Below are 20700 nucleotides of genomic sequence, written 5' to 3'. Positions count from 1 at the left end.
GTGTGCTGCACAGTGCAGCATGCATGCAAAGACAGAAAAGCACAGAGAAATGCAAATATTTCCCGGTTTAATGCCTGCTTTTCAGCAGTATTAATTTTTGGCACTAAAGCCTTTCCACTAATATTAGTGATTAGGGTTTAGCGTCAAAAAGCATGGGTGGTTGCATGGGAACACCCATGTAACACCCCCTTAATGCAGAGTAATGCAAAACAGTTACTTTAACATACAAACCAACGCAAATATTTATTTGTGTTGGTTTGTGAATTCCAAAACGGGTTTAGCGTCGGGTTAGCGTTAAAAAAGTAATGCTAACCCGACACTTAACTTTTGAGAAGCTAGGCCTAAATTTGGTACCCCTGCAAACAGTCTTCCCCCACTCCTTCCCCATCCACTCCTTCCATTGGTGGTCCTAGTGGGGTGCCCCTCCGTGCTCACAGGTCAGGTCCCAGCTGAATACCTCAGCGCATTGACTAAAGAGTGAACACCCATTTGCACCCCGCACCAAAATCAGCTACTCAGTTGCTAAACTGAAGGTGATAGTTCATAGGAGGGGTCAGGGTGAGAGGATGAAGCAAGGGAAAGTGGAAGAAAGTCAATCGGAGGGAGATTATGGAAAGTAGAGAAAAGAAGATTTTAAAGCCAGCCTGCATGTAATGAACCAATGAAAACATTATTTAAGGCAACTCGCAAGGTCAGCTGTGTACACCCCTCTAAATCTTGGCGCCCCGGGCCTGGGCCCAGCTCGCACATGCCCTGGCGGCTCCTCCGCTAGGAGCGTCGCCCCACTGCTATTGCAGCAGTGTAAAAAAGAAAATGATAATAGCAAGACGTTATTATCATTTTCTTTTTCTTTCAGGAGTCAGACGGAGCTGGCTCCCTGACCCCTCCAGGGCTGGCCAAACCGTTATGCGCACTCGCCATGTTCTCCATGGTGCCGTGTTGCACAGCCCCATGGAGAACATGCCTAGCCTCCCCAGGCACTGCCTGAGCGTCCAAACAGGACAATCAGGCCAATCACGACGCTGCTCCTGCAGTGTCGTGATTGGCTGGGAGAGCCCGGAAGCCTGAGTGCTTCCGGCGCTTCCAGCAGAGGAGGAGAGGCGTGTGGCGGCAGGAGAGGCGTGCGGTGGAGAAGGTACTTTGTTAGCTTTGTTTAATCCCCTCTACCCTTCCCCCGACACCCCCATTCCGAGCGAACCACCACTGCGCACATGCCAAAAGCCAGCCCTGGGCACAAGTGTACATTCAAGACTGTAGACAGCATACTTTCAAAGCTCCATTCAATGTTGCTTGCCCCCTGCAGTATACAACACTCCGGCCATGACACCACTGAGGGGTCTGCAGGACAGAGTGCAGGGTTTGATGGCGAAGGCCTCAAAGGATTTCAAATGGAAGCGAGGAGAGTGCCAAGTGAGTGGCACAATTGTGCAGATGTTTCCAGCTTTATCAATATGAACAGATGTGTTTTCATTATGTTAAAAAAACAAAACAGAACAAGATGTGCAGGTGCAGGTTTGTAGTGAGACCCTCTCATGACAATGCCTTAAAGCTGTCTTAGAAGTGACAGAACTGGCGTGATCCGTGTTAGTGGCAGATGCAAACCTATGTGGGCTGCTCATCATCCTGCCAGGTATGTCATGCCTGCCAGCCTGCGCGCGCCTGCGGCACTCAGGTGTCACTCAATCCGAGGACCCTGGTGACTGCGTGCACATCTGCTAATACATGCAAGGCTTCTGCCACCTCCCAGCCAGCGTGTCAGTCCAACAAGAGCTGTTACTTAGTTCTACTTCCGGGACATTGTAACCTTGAGATACTGTGAGGCCCTAAGCTATGTTGAGCCAGCGGAGACCTCAGACACATATTCCACCATGTACGACAGCTAAGCGCGACGAGGAGAGGATCCAATGTCGTCTTTGGCTCTTACTAAATTGCTTCTCACAGTGGTAGCACCTCACCTGGTGTAGTGCAAGGGCATCTACCTAGGTCTCCAGATGGAGGCTGAGTGCAAATTCAGAAAACCCTTTAACAGGAGCCATACATTCGGGCATCACAGGAGCTCACTCACAGTGGCTTCCTCTCTCCTCCCAGCTTAGCAAGCTGGTTCACACACGTTATTAAAGTGTTTGTGTCTTTTAAGTAATAATTTCACATTGACAATCATATTTATGCTGTAAATCTATTTTGGGATATCCATTTGCTCTTCTCTGTTCTGGACATGTGTGTGTCCTCGTCCTCCCAGGGAATGTGGTCGATTCCTTTATGTACTGGACTGACTCCCCCACTCCCCACAGCTAGACAACCTCCCCCCTTCACCTGCCATTCACTCTCTGCCACTCAACCTTTCCTACAGCCCAAAAACTCTCAAGGACACAACCCTCCTTCCCTGGGCGTAGGCTGCACCAAAAATAGCCTCTTGTGGTGGCAGGTAATGCTGGTGAAAGGCCACACACAGCAAAGACCTCAGAAGCTACTTTGGGTTGGAAAATATTTCAACTGAGAGATTTCTGGTGCCATCGCATAATGCTCCCAAATGATGTGTGGAATCACATCACGTTATAAAGGAGGGGGGGGGGGGGGCCTTAAGGGCCAGGGATCACTTTGTCTTGAAATCTCCACCTTCTGGTACCTACAGTGGACTACGTAGTTTGAGGACTGTGCCTCTACAAACAGAGCCATCTTGAAACTATCCTGCATCTCTGAGATGTTCCTGCTGGAGATGGTGTACCTAATCTGTGCAAGCCACTTTCTGACTTGCCTCAGGACCCCCACAGACATCCGCTGTCATGGTCTCTGGCTCTTCCCCAGATTTCCGAAGTTGTAGAAACCACCCAATAGCATCAGGGGTGGGGCTGCGTGTATTTGCTACTGACAAAGATGCTTGCTACATTAGCAGTGCCCAAAGAAGACAAGGAACAAAATAAGAGTGAGGATGCATGCTAGATCACAGAGACCGAGCTGACCTGCTCTAAGGACGGCAGGCGAAGAGAAGACAATCAGATCACAGACGCGGGGCAGCACAGACCCCAACCAAGAATGAGATCAAATGATAGAAAATGGAGAGAACAGATTCTAGAAACAGAGAAAAGAAAAGATTCCTGAGAGAAGGAGAACCAGTTCCATAGAGGGAGTACAACTGAGTCCATAAACCAGCGATGAACAAGAACAGACTGCAGAGGGCAGTCAGAACAGAGAGGAAGGAGAACAGATTGCATAGAAAGGGAGAATGATAAATCCCAGAGAGAAAGAAAAGGACATCCCTGACAGGGAAGAAAACAGATTTCAGAGAGGGAGGAAAACATCACAGAGAAGGAGGAAACCAGATGCCAGAGAAGGAAGAACAACGATGAGAGAGAGAGAGAGAGAGAGAGAGAGAGAGAGAGAGAGAGAAAGCGTCCCAGAGACAAAAAACACTGATTTCAGAAAAAATTGAACACAAAACAGATTCCACAGAGAGGAGGTCAAATTCCTTCGGTAAAGTGTTCCAGGTCTGACTCCCATAGAGGAGAGTGGGGTGGCAGACGAGACTGTCGCACTCCGTGGCATTGTAGTGGTTGCATCCATGATTCCCAAGATGAATGTCGGTTTGGGCTTGGGAAGAGGTAGGGGCAGGTGGGGTTTCCCATGAGAGCAGACATCAGGTCACACCGAGCTCACATGGTGACAAGTGAAGACAACAAGCCGCAAAGACTGAAGAGTGAACATGTTGGCAGGGTCACAGGAAGGAGGCGGCTTCCATTCCCACCGCTATTATAATTAGTAATTGTAGCGCGGACATATTTATGGACACATTACAGAAGATTTTCGATCTTCTCTTAGCACTGCTTCAGAGTGGAATTGATTGCAGTTTTTATTGTTTTCTTGCAAAGTAATTTCACTTTTAGATTGGGTTTAAACGTAGGGCAACCTGATTTGGTTGGCAAGAGCTTTGCTGTCAGACTTTACAGCTGCTGCAGCTTTGACTTACTGGATGGTGCTTTCAGGGGTCACTTTGGAATCTCACTCCTTCGGTGACTTTTCTAGCATTAGCAGGAAATGTAGAAGTCCCAGCACAGCCAGCACCGCATAATAAACACATCACCAGCGTCCAAAACGCACCGAACAACACCATCATTACAAGAGGGGAATACAAAGATTCATTGCTTTGAGTGTTAGAATTATCACATGCCTGAACTCTGAGACTGGATCAAACCATCCACAGTGAACCTCCACGAATTATCAAGGACAGACACCCCGTTCTAACGACCTTTCGCCATGAAATCAAAGCCGGCATTGCTTCAGTGTGAGATCACCCCCAGAGCATTTAGAATATAACCCCGTCCCTTCAATTTTGGTGAACACACCCCAAAGACCACCAAAAGACCTTTGGTCTTAGCTATTTGTGGTTGCAGTAAGGGACCTTTGGAATGACCAGATAGTGCACATGGAGGATCGGGGGTACATGATTGGCAGCTCTGGTTTTCAGCTTAAGCCACGGTCAAGGGAGAAGGTTGTTCAGACCTCACTTCATCTTGCGGAACGCTGCCTCAAGTTTAGAGTGTGATGGAGTTACATTTCAGTATGGTCGCCCCTCGGCCTTACCTGCCATTTGTTGTACTTAGCCATGTTGAAGGCAATCGATAGTGGGACCGATCCATAGACGTTTTGTTGGATGGTACATTCGCAAGACATGGAAAATCATCCCATTGCATGATTACGCCATGCTATCTATACTGCGCAAAATATTTCAATGTTATCTCTTTTTTTCTCATCAATAAACAGGGCATGCACAGCTGGTTGCCCGTGTGTACACAATTTAGATGCGGTATAATGCATGGCTTTATTTGCCTTAGAATCTGAATTGTTGCTCCATCAGGAGACCTAGCTGGATGTCAGTGCAGTACTACAGGCGAGCTGTTGGCACTGTGAGAAGCAACTTTTTATTTTTTGAAGTTTTATATAGCGCTGCCTGACCCGAGGGTATCAGAGCACTTTACATCAGTACATTATTGTGAAGAATCACATAATACAATAATAGTATAGGTCGTGGCGATTTCAAGTTCGTAGCTTTGCTGACGCAGTGTCGAAGAGGTGTGCGGTGTCTGGTTCAGCACTCCGAGTGCTCCTATCGGTTCACTAGGGAGCGGTCGAGGAACAGGACTTTGAGCTGACTTTTGAATTTTGCAAAAGAGGGAGTAGTTCTGATGTGTGGGGGGAATAGAGTTCCAGATTTTGGGCACGTTCCCGTCGAAGGATGTGGCCGCTGTTTTTTGTTTTCGGGATTTCAGTGGGATGAGTAGTAAGGCGTTATAGCTTCTGAGGTTCCTGGTCTGACCAGCTTTTTTAGTTTGGCCACTAGATATTCGGGTTTGTCGGTGTGCAAGGCTTTGTGTGTGAGGCAGGCTGTTCTGAAGCTCACCCGCATTTCGACTGGGAGCCAATTGAGTTCCCTGAGTGCCGGTGAAATGTGGTCAAATTTTTTGATTCCGGTGACCATTTTGGCTGCCGCGTTAAGAGTTGTTTTGAGGGGAGCAAGATGTGATTTAGGTATTCCAGGAGAGGACTGCATTCCCATAGTCTAATCTTGACAGCCCCTATGATTGGGTAGCTTGTTTGAGATCCTTGGGTGGGATGAAGGATTTTATTTTGTTCAGTAGCTTCAGGTTATGGAAGGTGCTCTTAGCTGAGATCGCAATGTGTTTGGACATGTTCAATTTCGGGTCTACTGTGATACCTAGAGATTTAATAGTCAGCCAGGGTGAGGATCCCTTTGAGCGCATCGATGGCTTTTAGCCATTCAGCAATTTGGGGGTTTTCTTCTTTGTTCGATATGAGGAGTACTTCGGTTTTGTCAGGATTCAGTTTTAATTGGTTACTTGACAACCAGTGTTGGACTTCACTCAGAATGTCATTTAGTCTTTGAATGTCTTTGATGGAGGGGGTTTCCAGATAGATCTGCGTGTCGTCAGCAAATAGGTGGAAGGGAATGTTAGCTTTTTTGAGTAGGGTGGTGAGGGGTTCCATGTAAATGTTGAAAAGTTGGGCGGAGAGCACTGAACCTTGAGGTACTCCCCTGCTGCCTGGGTGAAGGTCAGACAAAGTTTTTGATTTTGATTCTCTGGGTGTGGTTGTGTAGGAAGGAGGAGAACCATTAGAGGACCACCTCATCCAGTCCGGCCCTTTCTTGAAGAACCTTAATGAGAAGATTATGTTCTACCGTGTCAAATGCTGCTGACAAATCTAGGAGGATGAGGAGACAGCATTGGTGGATATCGATATCGTCGATGATGTTAAGGATCGCAGTTTCAGTGCTGCAGCCTTTCCTGAAGACAGACTGATGGGCGTCGAGGAGCTTGATACTGTCCATGTGTTGGGTTAATTGTTGAAGTACGCATCTTTCTAGGATTTTGGACAGAAGAGGAAGGTTAGAGACAGGTCTAAAGTTATTCAAATCCTTTGAATCGAGGCTGGGTTTTTTCAGCAGTGGGGTGACTTGACCCACTTTGAGGCAGTCTGGAACGACTCCACTTTTTAGGGAGCTGTTTATGATCTTGCAGCAGTGCGGGGCAAGGGAGAGTTTCAGCTTTTTGGTCATTTGGGCAGGTAAATGGTCACGGACGTGAGATGAGGGATTGGAGGTGGTGATCAGATTGGTTATCTCGGATTCCTGAATGGGATGGAAGAGAAGCCAGGGTTTGGTAGGGGGTAAGGGAGCGATGTCATACGTCCCAGACGAGCTGCTATCGGTGCTCTTGCTGTTCAGTGAGAGCTCGATCTTGGTGATCTTGTCATTGAAGAAGTTGGCAAATTTGTTGCATAGATCTTTGGACGCCTGCACTGAGGACGTAGCGGGCTTGGAGGTTTGCTGTCTGATGATGTTAAAGAGCTCCTTGGGTCTATCCTTTGCGCTGTCCAGTGCAGAGCGGAAAAACTTGGATTTTTTCTCCTTGATGTGACAGTTGTACTTCTTCCGGACTGTTCTGAGTTGTTCGCAGTGGAGAGTAGTAGGATTATTCCTTCAGCGTCTTTCTGTGGCTCTTAGTTGTCTCCTTTCGGCATTGATGTCAGAGTCGAACCAAGATCTAGGAGTAGCTCTACTTTTTAAAAAATTTCGGGGTGCTAGTTGATCCAGCATGGCCACCAAATTTGAGTTGTAGAGCGAGGTGAGTTCAGTTGAGGAGAGGTGATTATTGTCGCTATGGAGGAGCAAGCTTATCTTTTCTTACAGGACGGCGAGGGGAATCTGGGTGAGGTTTCTAGACCATTTGGGAGGGTCTTGTGTGGGTGGCAGGTATAGCGCTTTTTGATTGATGTGGAATAGGATAATGTGGTGTTCCGACCGGTCCACAGGGAGTATGTAGTCGATCGTAATTGTGTCACGTTGAGCAATGATGGCATCCAAGGTTGCTCCTTTATTGTGAGTTTCCTCTGAGCAGTGTTGGGTTAGATTGTTGTCACCGAGAAGATTGTTTAGAGTTTGGATTAGCGGGTTGTTCACTTCATTTCAACGAAGGTTGAGGTCACCAAGGATTAGGTTGCTAGCGTCTCCGAGTGAGCATTGGGCAATCAGGTCAGAAAAGTGTTCCCCGAAAGTGGGGGTGTTGCCTGGGGGGTGATAAAGAAGGTGGCAGTGTATAGCATTATTGTCCTTAGTCTTGATGTTGACAGTAAGACATTCAAAGGAGCTGTATTTGCAGGTGTTCAATTTGACGATGGTGATGTTGTCCCTGTGTATGATAGATACACCCCCTCCTCTTTGGTTCTTTCTGTCTTTGTTGATAATAGTAAAACCTGGAGGCACAAGCATATCCAAGCAAGGAGCGGAGATCTCATTTAGCCAGGTCTCTGTGATGAAGGCAATGTCTATGTCATGCGAGAGGATGGTTTCTGCGAGTTCAGTTGCATGCTTAGAGGCTGATCTGCAGTTAATGAGCATGCAGTTGGTGGAGAGCCCATTTTTGCTGTGGATCTTTCCAGGTGGGGCCCTCGGAATGGTGGTGAGGAAGGGCGGGGGTCTAGTGGGTTTGGTAAGGGGGTAGTCTCTTCCGATACCCGTGATCATTTGGATTTTGGATTTTATGAAGCTGTAGGAGGGGAATCGTACGATAAGGCTAGATCAGCTGCGTCTTCTGCGGATATTGCGGCTTTAGTTCTAATAGGTTTCTGAAATCGGATCTCTGCATCAGTTCTTAAGACACTCTGTGCCCGAGACACCTGTGCTTTGGTACTTATGGGACTCTGTGTCGGGATCTCTGTGTCGGTTTTAGAGGGTCTCTGTATCTGGGTCGAGTGGGTGATTGGGGATCTGGTAGGGTGCCTTGGATGGTTGGAGCTTGTCGGCTTGGGAGCCCTGGGAGGGTATTGCCGGGGCTGACGAGCTTTGTCGAGGTTGGTTAAGATTTCGTTTAGGCCCAGGTATATCGTTTCTAGTTGGCTTTCTAGTTGGGCGGGATGCTGTGCCATGTTTTCTGGGGCGGGGGTGAGGAATTCTTGGGTGGGGCCTTCTTGTGAGGTGGAGGGCGTAACTGTGTTATGGTGTCTGTTGCTGTTTGTGTAGACCACGCTGTCTCTGTTAGGAACCCTAGGTGGGGGGTGCATTGGGTCATCTTGTGATTTCGTCCTCCTGATTTCTGCGTGAGTGATGATGCAGTTGGTGGACAGCGCCGGCAGGGTCATGATGTTGTTGTATGTGAGCCCGGTTGGTAGGTATGGATTGACGTTCGTCGGGGTGTTGGAGTTCGTGATTCGTGGGGGCAGAGGCGTGGGTGGTGACTCGAGAGGGGGAAATGGTGACTCTGGCGGGGGGCGCGGGAATAGTTGCGTGCTTCACCTGGTGTGACAGGTTGTCCGGGGATGCGAGCTGGGTCGGGGTAGGTCGGGCGTGTGGAAGTGAGCGGTTAGAAGTGCAGGGAAGAGGGAGTCAAAGGCCTCTAGGTTCTCGTTGTTTGCCTGAATCAAGACAGTACCATTCGAGTAGATGGTTACTGATGTGTTCCCACTCCTAGCCGAGCGGTTAAGGTAAGAGGCCGTCAGTTTGCAGCTATGTGTAGTGGTCGTCGTTTTGGAGATGTGGAGATGCATTCTGAATGTAGTGTTCCAGTTATCGGGACTATCAGTGGGGAAGATGAGATCCATCTTTATCTGTCCTTTGGAGGAGCAGTGATAAGTGTCTGTGAATAGTGTTTCTGGGTACTGTCTAATCAGTCTAAGTTTGAAGTTTCTTTTCGGTTTGAGGGAGAGTTTGGGGGGAAAGCTAATTGCGAAGGAGTTCACTTCATGAGGTTTCAGGTGGGTCTGTATGCGGGGGTTGGTGGATATTGGTGTGCCCGGTGGCATTGTTGCGTTTCTTTGAAGGAGGGACCGTGCTTTTGATAGGGAGGGGGATCTACATAGGTGAGGGGCTGTCATCTAGGGGAAGCTGGACATGACGTGAGGCTAAAAGGCGAGTGGGGGACCTCGCTAGTAAGTAGCCGTGAGACTTGATTGGAAGATTAGTCTCGGCATAAGGATGGTGGCAGCCTTTGTCTGTGATTCCTTGGTGCCCTGTTCTGAAGAGGAAGGATGTCAGAATGCTTGAGTGAGATGAGGGAGACACTCATCTGCTGTAGATAGAGAGTATTGTGTGGGGGCCCTCTCTCTGGCTGTCAGGGTCAGCATCCACTGCAGATTGGGGTTAATGTGTGGGGGCCCTTTCTCTGTTTGAGCAGTTCGGATAGGGGGCGGGCTTGCAAAGTTGCAAGCATTGCTCTGGGGGAAGTTGGGGAGCTGAGGACTTCGGCGAGGGGTGGGAGTAATTTGCCACCTTAAGATTGGGGTGGGGTGGTAGGGCTTACCTGATCTGCTGTATGGCCTTTAGCTTCCTTTCATTCCCATGGTTTCCGGTCTCAGAAGGAGATTCGGACAAATTGATTGCCCAAATTTGGTCACTTTTTGCCAAAATTCCTGTGCAGTTTTGGTGTGGGGTATCGAGGAACCGCGTTGCTCCTCACGCTGACTGCAGATGCTTGTCAGAGGGGGCTGTTTTTATGGGGACCCCATTTTTGGGGTCAGGCGTGAATTGGTGGGGGGCAGCGTCACTTCTCTCGCTGTCTGATGGGTTATCAGGCCTTGTGTCTCACTCTCTTTTCCGTAGGGCCTTGAAAACCTGGTTGTTTACACAAACTGTGATATGATTTCTCTATTCGGCTGTGCACTAGTCCTTTAATATTCATTCATTCATTCATTCTAACAATGCTGAACAAGGATTACTGTACTCACTGGGCAACCATTTTGGGGTCAGGAATCTGAGTCGAATTAACCTTTAATCCGAGCCTCCTTAGTTGTGAGTTGTTGCATGGGGCACTCGCTTTGAGATTTTTTGCTTCCAGTGTGCAGGGGCAGATCGGTTTTCTGGGTCTCATTTGCAATGTGGTTTTATGAGTTGAAGAAGGCATAGTATCCTCTCCTTGTCAAGTTTAGCTGTAATATATGTTGGAATGCGTATCTAATGACCGCATTGGCTTGTGGTATGTCTGACAGTATCTCAGGTTTGCCTTGCGCAGTATTATTTGTGGGTTATTTAGAAAAGGAAGGATGCCCATTTGACTTGATAAAGTGCTGAGGCTCACGAGGGAAGGAAACTATGTAACTATCGATCCGTCAAACTCCAGCATTGCCGTCCGTGCAGTTTAGTAGCATTTAGTTCCAGTAGTTGAACGCGTTTCATTCACCATCGCACTTACTGGATCTCAGCATGTAATTTGCAAAATAAATATTAAGTGCAGTGCCTCAAAGTTTTTCTTAAGCGCCCCTAGCTGGCTTAGGCAAAAGGCGGTAGTGATGAAGGCTAATACTGCCTACCCTTGATTGCACTTCAAGCCTCTTTCCTCCATCACTATACACTTTGTGTCTGTTTATTTCGCTCTAGCATGTTCCTCACTACGTCACTTTTTCGTATCTTGTTTTTCCTTTTTATCCCTTTCCCACTCTGTTGTGCTTGGTCACAGTTTGATGACGTTAAATACGAGTACCGGGACCAACCGTCAGCAAGCACCAGCATAAATTAAGCACTTGCTGGTCTCTTTTTATGTTGGTGTAGTTAAATTTGTGTGCTTCAAAGGAGTACGCTTGCAGCACACTTATAGCGTTAACTGCTAAGGCCCTAATCCCAGAGGTTTCACGATGGATGGTTAGTTGGTGGATGGATTACAATAATTATAGTGAAGGCTTTATAAAATCAACCACTTTCCGTTCAAAATCGAGAACTGCCTGGGGGAATGTTGGGCTGGATGGATTATTTAGTTTTTTGTATTGCGCTAAATCAAATTCTCCGAGGATTTCCTAATAATTGTCATTCATGCTCAGAGACCACAAGTAAAGATGTGCTCAGGCAGGAGTAAGTGGTTGCGCTCGCAGTCCGCACTCCTCCACTCACGCAATATATGATTTCAGGTAAATCACTTTCTCCTGCGGTACTCATCACCACTAAGCTGACGAGAGGACGCGGAAGCACGGCTTCAGGCTGAGCCCATTACTGCTGAATTGGAAAAACTACCTCAGCCGCTGCAGAGACGCGTAGAAACCAATATCTGCAGTGCCTGCTGACCCCTTACGTCCTTTCCACCCAGGGAGACCTGCTCGTGAATGGAAGATTCATTTGCCCAACTCCTTCTCTCGGCCTGGAGCGCGCCTAGCCTCAAGGACGCGCATCACATACATGGCAATGGAGGCTCTAAGCCCTCATTCCTCCAAGTCATGTTTACCACGCTCCCTTTGGTTTTATTTAGAGCATATATTAACTCTGCCGGCTTCTGTAGGATGCGTAATGGCACTGAGGGCCACATATCAACACAATAATGAGGTATTTAGAGTCCATTGTCTATTTTCACATCTCCGCCAGCAGAGGTACCCAGCTTGCAAGAGGTTTCCTTCCCTTAAGCGCCGATGAAGGTCAGTGGTGATTTAGAGTCCATCCACTCATTTAAGGAAGTGTTTTACTCTCTGCTTTTAGTGCCAAGGTGATGAAAAGCAATTTCAAGATGCAGCACACTTACAAAATGTGGGAAGGGTAGAATGAGGCTTCAGGCAAAGGAAAAAAAGCAATCAGTGACAGGAACTGTATCTTTAAACGGATAAGAACAGATATCAGACTTGATCTTAGCCAAAATGCTGAGAAGTGATTACAGGCACTCTATCATTGACTTACCAATGATGTAAGGGAAGAACTAAGAGTTGGTCAATGAAGGAGAGGAGAGGGAACCCACAGAGGAGAGGTAACACTGATGGAGCGATGATGACAGAGACTAAAGTGGCAGTGGTGGAAGAAAGGAACAAGAGGTGGGGTCAACAATGAAGGAGAAACAAGACAAAGAGCAATAAAGAGTAGAGCAACAGTGTGGGGAGCAACACATAGTAAAGCAACAACAGTTTGAGGAAAGCAATGGGAGAGGGGAAAGGGTCAGAAAATGAGTAACTGATGGAAAGGAGGAATGAAGGGTTGAATCAATGATGAGGCGTCAACAATGGAGGAAAGAAGGATAATGGAAATGACAAATGGAAAGGAGGACACGTGAGGAGAGAAAATAGAGTGGAAAACAGATGGACATGAAGACAAAGGGGGACAACAGTTTAAAAAAAGAAGCCTGGAGGAGAGGAACAATTAAGAAGATAATGGATGGAGCAGACACGATGAAGGGGAACATTTATAATGGGAATCAAGAAGCATTATTTACACCTAGAGCCAATTGTAAAGATGTAAGGCATGTGTATGAGTGCACATTTGTATTAGTTTGTGCATTAACCACAGCTTCCTCGTGCTGCAAAGCACACACCGCAGCACTACAGTGCAGGGACTTGCCATACTGAAGAGTGTTAAGGGCAGGAATCCTAGGTTGATTAAGAGTGAACTGGTTCCCTTACGGTGAAAGATCTAGGGTGCCACTCTCTCTCTAGTGGGTAAGCATTTGGTGTGCCTCACTTTAAGTCTTCTGCAGTTGGCATAACCCTTGATAGATTAAGTAATGAGGGGTGCAGTGGCACAAGTATAACCTATCATAGATCAAATACCAGTTTTTCACCTGAAGACTAGCGAAATCCTGAAGATGCCCAACTAAATTAAAATCTTTTAAACCACGTCAGAGGTGGTTAATAATGCAGGCAATCGACGAGGTCCACGGTAAGGTTTTATTTGTGAGTCTGAACCTAATTTTATGTCGAAAGTATCAATAGCTTGATTGCCAAGACTGAATGAGGTAGAGAGTTGTCATCTGTGACTCCAAAGGAACAGTGTTAACACAGTTGGTAGTGAATGTGGGCTTAGTCTGAAAGTGTGGTCTTTTTGCTTTGCCAATGCTTATTGTAGATGCTCAACAGCATCAGCACAAACAAAAGCCAAAATAGCTGCTGCAACTTCTTGACTTATGCACATGTGTGCGTCACCACACAAAAAATTTAAGAAAATGCTTGAAACCGCATTATAAAGAAAGGGACAGCCTGTTTGCAAATTGCAACTGCCCTTTCTGGTGCTAAAGTAAAAAAAAAAAAAAAAAAGTTAATAACAGGAGAAGGGGTGGCTGACAGAAGCATGAGGTGAGAGGTGGGATGGAAGCAAGTGGGTAAAAAATTGTCACTGTGTGGCGGGGAGGACTTATGGTGGTGCTAGGGAGGAGCTTTACATTTAACTAAAAATTGTAGTGGGACGGGGAGGGCAGGGGACGCAAAGAGGGTAAGTGCAAAACCCAGGAGGCAGCTGAATGAAGTAGCACATGGAAGAGAGTGCAAGAAAACACATGCATTCACATGGAGTTCTGAAAGATGAAGAAAAACGCAGTTCCTTGATAAGCAGAGGAAGGATATAAGTTATGCAGCCAAAAAGAATGGTAAACACACAATAGCAGGAGAGGGACAAACACAAGTAGAAGAAGGACAGCAATTAAATAGGAAGCAAGGAAATGATAAAGACAAGAAATACAGTCAGTCAAGAGAAATTGACTGAATCAATCGACACTCAAATTTGACAACCAATATCTAAAAGTTGATTGTAGGTGGGGAGACGTCCCTCCTTGTCATTACAGACACTGCTTCCAGCCCCAAACTATTGTGGGATAACCTAATGCATTCTGGGTACAGTGGTTGTTTTGTTTCTATTGAACAAATTAGATTAACACACCTGAAATCAATTATTTCTAGCTGAAAAGTTCAGCACTGGGGAAAGTGTCCATAATGTCTTGGAGTGAGGTCGCCACCCTACCTGTGGGTAGTTCAAATAGGAATGCAAGTGTGATTTTTGTTTTGGATCAATTTCCCAAACAATAGCAAGAGCCAAGGACAGAAGAGATATCCTGGGTCTAATACAAGGGTAAAGTAGCTAATGTGGTGTTGTCAGCTTGTGCAGTCCCCTACTTCTGGTACCAGGGTTTGAAAACAACTGCAATTCAGTGGTGTTGTAGAAGGAAGGAAGTTGTGGAAGGAAGTTTAAAGTGGCAACCAGATAGCCCATCTACGTTAGAGTTCCCATGCAGTGTCACAGTGCAAAGGAGCAAGAGCTGGCAGATCACAAACTGCCACACATTGGAGCAACATCCAGAGAAAATCCTCTAAAAAGGCCAGCTGGTACACCCAAGAACTCAGAACAGAAATACAAGACAGCAAACAGTTGGAGAACAACATCACACTCTGACAAGAGCTGTGCGACGACCTCGCCCACTTCTTCTACAACAAGATCGCAACTATATACAGAAATTTCGAACCCCAACCCACACCTATGGACTTCATCGACAGAAGCGCCACCACCGTAACCGACACGAATCATACACTTATCACCTGGAATATCCTCGCTACCCCGGACACCACCTCCACCATGAAATCCATCCACTTGGGAGCTCCCACAGACCCATGCCCACACCACATTTTTAACCTCTGTATCCAAAGGATCAGCCAGGAATTCACCACCCTTCTCAACATCTCTATCACCACCGCAACATTTTCTAAAGCCTTAAAACATGCCAAATCTGACCACTATTTAAATAGGCAAACTCAAAAAGTACCGCCCAGTCCCCCTGCTCCCATTCCCAGTGAAGGTACTGGAAAAGGTCATCAACAATCAACTCATGACACACCTGGAGCAGAACCAGCTACTCAATGCCTCTCAATCCAGATTCAGCAGCAATCACAGCACCAAAACTGCCCAGATTTTAGCCACAGATGACATATGAATCCTCTTCGACCAAGGAGAAAAGCATCTTTGATCCTCCTTGACCTCTCGACAGCCTTCAACACTGTATCCCACCACACACTGATCGAAAGACTTCACCACATCAGCATCATAGGACACACAATCAGATGGATCACCTAATCCCTCATCGGAAGAACCCAGAGGATCCACCTCACACCTTTTACCTTTGAACCCAAGGAGGTCACCTGCATGTGCCTCAGGGCTCATCCCACAGCCCCACACTCTTCAACACATATATGACCCTACTTACCAACATTGTCAGAACCCACAGTCTCAACACAATTTCCTATGCAGATGACACCCAAATCTTCCGCTCACTCACAGACGACCCTACCAGAACCACCTTCTACAGATGCATTACAAACATCACTGACTGGATGAAGAACAACTGCCTGCATCTGAAACACAGACAAGACAGAAATACTGATCTTTGGCAACAGCAGCAACACATGGTGGCCATCAGATCTAGGACCCGCACACACTCGCTCCAACCACTCCAGACGTCTCGAAATCATCATTGACCCAAGCTCAGCATGAAATCAGCACTGTCTCCTCCATCTGGTTCCTCACTCTGCGCATGCTACTTAAGATCTTCAAGAGCCTACCCCTACACCGGAGACACACTATGACACAAGCCCTCATCACCAGCCGACTGTACTAAGGCAATGCCCTCTACGTAGGAATCGCAGCACACCTCCTTCAGAGACTTCAGAACATACAGAACGCCGCAGTCAGACTCAACACCTAAGTCTTCCCCAGCAAACCCACATCACACCCCACCTCAGGAAACTCAACTGTCTCCCCATTGAGAAGAGATGAGAATTCAAGGTGATGACCCACGCACACAAGGCTGTACACAACAAAGGACCTGCCTACATTAATCACCGCCTGAATTTCCACCAACCGTCCATTAAGCACTGCCTGAATTTTCACCAACCATCCAGAAGACTACGCTCCGCCTCCTTTTCACTTGCCCATACTCCCCGCATCTACTGAAGCGTAAGTGGAGGATGCTTCTTCTCCCACATTGCAGCAAAGACTTTGAACAGCCTCCCAACACAGCTCCAGACTATCACATCACTTTCGGAATTTTGAATGGCCCTCAAGACCTGGCTGTTTGAATAAGCCTCCGTGACCTGCAAGCACCTGGATATCCCATCCCGTGATTTGCCCTGCTTTATAAATCCTGACTGATTGATTGGGAGGACAGCAAATTATTGATTTCTGATCTTAAGGTGTATGTCAAAATAACAAATACAAAAATAGAGTTCTGTAACAATACAGACTGCAAAAAATGGACTTGAAAAAGATTATGGTAGGCATTTATAGGTCAGTGTACATTCACCCTTCTTACTCCACCATCTACCTACCTCAACAATACTGTGCAAGTCGATATCTTACAGTTGTTGCAGATTGATATTTAACAGTCAATCTTGTAGTACCATATCAAGCCAGCAGAAGCACTGCATCCCAGATGTGTATAGCTACTCATCTATTTCAAGGTTTTGTGAGTTTGATGAGGTAGGGGGTTCCAAAGTCCTGCCAGTGGATACCCAATGCCTCCCTTTACAGATTGACGTTAAGGATCATGGGAGATCATCACAGAGGCAGGAAGCTCTCTGTGGTTCTCCAGCTGCTTCTCCAGTCCTCTAGCTTCTGGTTATTCTTCACTTTTTACTTTAGCCAAGAAAGAAGTCTCTAGTTTTGATCCTTCATGAATGACTATAACAACTTATCTCCTTACCAAGCTGGATTTAGACAAAAAAAAGCACCATCGATCAGGTGTTTCCTTTTTTTCTTCTCACTTGGAAGACTGTGGTCATTGGTCGCAGAAGTCTCTATGTAGCCTTCATCGACCTTGAGACCTCTTTCGATCTCGTTCCTAGGAATATGCTCCGGCAAGTACTAAACGATATGGGTCTCCCTCTAGAGGTTCTTTCACTCAATTTTCGCCTTCATGACACAAACTTTGCTAGGGTTCTCTGGGGGTGTCAAGGCCAGTTCTCTGACCCAATAGAAATTAACAGGGGGGTATGCCAGGGCTGGGTCCTGGCACCTACACTTTTCTCTCTTTGTTGATGGTGTGGTCCAGCATCTCTCAGAGGTTCCAGCGGATGCTCCAATTCTGGAGGGAGATAAAGTTCTAACACTATTGTTTGCAGATAATACTCTGTTAGTCTCTAAAACAACAGGTGGGCTCCAACTACTTTCAGATCGCTTTAAAACCTTCTGTGTCTCTCAGGGACTAGAGGTCAATACCTCCAAGATGAAGCTTTTACAGCTTAACCCTCATAAGTCATTTAGAGGCAAAATATCATTAGGTGGGGTTCCCTTGGAGAAGGTGAGCACATTTGACCACCTGGGTATCACCATCTCAGAAGACACCTCGTGGAACCCCCACATAGCCAAACAGACACTTAAGCACAGACAAATTGCGGGGGCCTTCATAAAAGAACACAGTACTTCCTTTAGCAGACCGGTGGCTGCTCCTCTCCAGATCTACGAGGCTAAGGCAGTAGGCTCAGTACTGTAATAAGCCGAACTGTCGGGCTTTAAGAAGATGGACTCTCTCTTGAATTCTGAGAACAAGTTCCTTAGGTCACTGTTCTCTCTACCCCAGAGCATGCCTCTACATCCCCTAAGGTTGGATCTGGGTAGAGCCACCAAGAAGGCTAAGTTATGCCCCTCACAGTTTTGGCTAAGTATGAGGTCCACCCCAGAGCTGTCCTCGCATGCTGCTGCCCTTAACACTTATCGCTCTACAAAGATTGGTTGGATCTACAATCTGAAATCTCTGTTAAGTGAAACAAGACTAGAGAGCTACTGGGCCCCAAAGGATCCATCATTGTTGCCTAGCAAAGGTACAGTTAACAAGCAATATTGGGACTGGGTAACAGAGGAATCTCTTACCAGGTCCTCATGGGGACACCTAACCATGAATTTTATGAATTTTAAACTGACTGGTTTATACGAACACTACTTTGAAATAATACTATACCCCAGGATAGGAAACTTTACATACAGGTTAAATTAGGTTCCCTACCTTTGAATTAATTTACTGCTTCCTGGCGACAGGTAACGGCTACTTCTCAGGCCTGCCCTAACTGTCTCATGGCAATAGAATCTATTGCCCACGTCGTTTGTTTGGCCCAAGTACTCCTGCCCAAGAAGGAAATGTCTTGGGTCGATCTGTAAGCAACTGGGCACCCAATATTGCGTTGAAGCCCTTCGTATTCTAAGATCAGATACTAGCTCGGCAATTGTTTGCTCTGTTGCTAAGTTTCTGGGACATATGTGGTCAATTTCAGCACTTGCTGAAAGTTTGAGACTGCTGTTTATGTTGACAACCTTTTTATTCAAACAGCTCTAAAAAAGTACCTTCTAATTAATTTTGCTGCTATGGCCTATGTAGATTTGAAATTTCCAACCATGCCGAGTTTACTTGTTGCCCTGGTGTCAAGTGCATATTTATGCTTTTTCATTTTACTATGAATTTTAGACAATGCCATGATTGGAATTTTACAATAGGTTTTTAGTGTATTATCTATGGTTTTTAAATCGCTTGGTATGACATTCATTGTATCTATACTTTTATGGTCTAAGACCGAAATAACGTTTTTATGATGATCCTTCATGTCATTCTCTACATCACCACTATCATGACAGTGCCAAGCATTAATATCGTATTACCGTTGTGAAACCGCAAGGCACACTATCAATCTCCAGCAGCGATCAAGCACCCATAAAGAAGCATGGTTTTCAGAGATTAAAAGGGCCACCTGTCATGGAGAATTTCTACCTCTTGGCTTTTTCTTCCAAAAAACAAATGTTCCAAAGAAGAGCAGCATCAAGGACACTGTTTAGCACAAGTGGTTTTGTACCACTAATCGCTACAATATCTCATTATGTCTGCAATATTCTCTGCCACTTAATGAATTAATTATGGACAGTTTTTTCTTTGAGTACTCATAATGAAGTATTCTTCAATACTCTTGAAGCTATGGCGCCCCCCAGACTCTGATCCTCCTACTTCTGCATCTCTATTCTCTAGCATGATGCTCTAAGCCCAAACTGGCAAAGGATTACATCTCATAGCTGCCCAGAAGCTTCAAGATTGAATACCCTCCCTCCTTAAACACAATCAGATGCCTGCCATCTAACACGCCACTGGATGAAGTAAACCTCTGACATGCAATGTAGCAGGCACTGAGATGCTGGTCAACATCAGATTCACATTGCCTTCCTCTGGGCCTCTGAGCTTTGACCCCTAGCAGGTCATTAACATTCAGTCCATAGCACCCAGTAACCTGTTTCTAAAGGTGGACTTTCATGTAACCAGATCTAATATGCATTGTTCACCGTTCTGTGCTAGAAAAGCAACCTTATCAAACATTTTAAATAAACTTGACTTGACTAGCACTGGGTGAATTAATTTGAGCTGTGCGTTGAAATGAAGTGTCCATCCAGGATGTATCTTGTATTATGTGGACAAGAAACTAAGTATTTAAGCAGAACTTCCCCCTACTAATGACTGTAATAGAGAAGTAGGTGATAAAGATTGAAATTCTAGATTTTTCAGGGTCAAGGATATATCTTGTCTCGCGGTTGTGACCTACGTCAGCTAGCAGGGTTCACCTACTGGTCTACAGATCTGAGAGACAGATCAAGTAATGAAGGAAGAAGCCACACAACTCAAATATACACAAGCCATGGGCTCTGGAATTCAGACGGAGGCCTCACAGGCTTCTGCGATAATAATAATAATAATATCCACATTTGTAAAGCGCGAACAATCACTCGTAGGGGTCTATAGGCACTGGGGGCCGTCGGGAAGATTAAGCAAGCTATTGCCCAGAGTCACATGGTGCTGGCCTAATCTGCCGCCGGCGCCGGGGATCGAACCGTGATCCCCAGATTCCAGAGTCTGTCACCCTGGCTGCGGCGCCACACCTCTTCCAAGCTTTTATACACATCTCTATATGGTGAGGGTCCTATTCCAAGTCAGAAGTAACTCACTATTAATACTCAAATCCATCTATAAACTAAACAATGTCTAACTTGGGTATTACATGTTCCTAATCATTTCCTAAATGTTTAAATCCCATTTTATTAGGAGGAACAATATTACTAATCACCAGATTTAAGGTCTTCTGACCATTTTTCAGAGAGATGCAATGCACACCTAATTTACCAACAAATTTGCCTAAACATGAAAGCAGATCATTGGGAATCCAGGATCCTAGATTGTAGAATATTTGAACTCAAACATGAAAGCCAAATCAAAATACAAGTGGTTCATGAAGTATGCAAAAAACTCAAACTTGATTAGAATTAGAAGGCAACAGAAGAATATTGTACAAGAGTCCTGAATCACCAGAGCAGACTTCACTTCTCCAATTGTTGCTTGAATTAGATTTTTGGGGCAATCTTCTAGTGCCCTGCAGTAACCAAGTGGTGATGTGTAACACATTAAAACCTCCAAAATAAATGTATAAACACTGTCACTTCCGCCT

The 20700-nt window shown here is 46.0% G+C and overlaps 1 protein-coding gene and 1 pseudogene across 3 annotated transcripts in view; both read right to left on the bottom strand.

Moving 5' to 3' along the window:
* TMEM132E (transmembrane protein 132E) overlaps window positions 1-20700 on the bottom strand; it is a 1031163-nt gene that overhangs the window by 815463 nt on the left and 195000 nt on the right. The window lies entirely within an intron of this gene.
* LOC146859005 (U2 spliceosomal RNA) lies at window positions 12018-12135 on the bottom strand (annotated as a pseudogene).

Source organism: Triturus cristatus, chromosome 3_2, assembly GCF_964204655.1.
Source record: "Triturus cristatus chromosome 3_2, aTriCri1.1, whole genome shotgun sequence".
Lineage (NCBI taxonomy): Eukaryota > Metazoa > Chordata > Amphibia > Caudata > Salamandridae > Triturus > Triturus cristatus.
This window is presented reverse-complemented; position numbering and strand designations above follow the sequence as displayed.